This window comes from Dipodomys ordii, unplaced genomic scaffold (genome assembly GCF_000151885.1).
Source record: "Dipodomys ordii isolate 6190 unplaced genomic scaffold, Dord_2.0 Scaffold1068, whole genome shotgun sequence".
NCBI lineage: Eukaryota > Metazoa > Chordata > Mammalia > Rodentia > Heteromyidae > Dipodomys > Dipodomys ordii.
In genome coordinates, this window is record NW_012268284.1 from 4989 (window position 1) to 5973 (window position 985).

A 985-nucleotide genomic window follows, 5' to 3' on the forward strand; every position below is an offset into this window, starting at 1 on the left:
CGGCCGCCCGGGTCAGGCCCCCCACTTTGCAGGGCCTACTCCTTCCACGTGTCCGCCGACGGCCAGATGCAGCCGGTGCCCTTCCCCTCGGACGCGCTGGTGGGCACGGGCATCCCGCGGCACGCGCGCCAGCTGCACACGCTGGCGCACGGCGAGGTGGTCTGCGCCGTCACCATCAGCGGCTCCACGCAGCACGTGTACACGGGCGGCAAGGGCTGCGTGAAGGTGTGGGACGTGGGCCAGCCCGGCACCAAGACGCCCGTGGCCCAGCTCGACTGCCTGGTGAGGGCGGGGCTCTGCCCCGGGAGGGGCGGGGCTCACGCCAGGCCTGGAGCCAGTCAGGAAAGAGTTACAAGGTGGCAGGGGCGGGGCTTAAGGTAATGGGTGGGGCTTATGATGCTAATGTAGGCGAGGCTTCCGTGTAAGCCAATTGGGGCCTGTAGCCCTCTCGGGGGTGGGGCCTGATGGTCTTTCAGCCCAAAGTGGGTGGGGTCACCGCAAAACGGGTAGAAACGGTAGTAAAACAAGGCGGGATTTGCAGGTTGTAGGCCGAGGGGGGGCGGGGTTTTCAGGCCGTGGGGGGTGGGACTTGCAGGCTAATGGGCAGGGCTTGAAGGTCGGTGGGGCGGGACTATATGCCCATGGGGCGGGACTTGCAGGCCAAGTGGGTGGGGTTGAAGGCTGATGGGCCAATGACATGAGGGTGTTGCAGGCCATAGGGCGGGGGGGTTGCATAGCCATGGGGCAGCAGTTTCCAGGGTTCCCCCCCCATGAGACATCCGGGCATCGCGGGGCTGGATTTGCAGGCCGATGGGTGCGGTTTGCAGGCCGATGGGTGGGGTTTGCAGGCCGATGGGTGGGGTTTGCAGGCCGATGGGTGGGGTTTGCAGGCCGATGGGTGGGATTGCAGGCCGATGGGTGGGGTTTGCAGGCCGATGGGTGGGGTTTGCAGGCCGATGGGTGGGGTTTGCAGCTGATGGGTGGG

General features: G+C 66.7%; 1 pseudogene; it reads left to right on the plus strand.

The window, feature by feature from the left end:
- Positions 1 to 549, plus strand: part of LOC106001943 — a 5117-nt pseudogene extending 4568 nt beyond the window's left edge.
- The last annotated feature ends 436 nt before the right edge of the window (positions 550 to 985 follow it).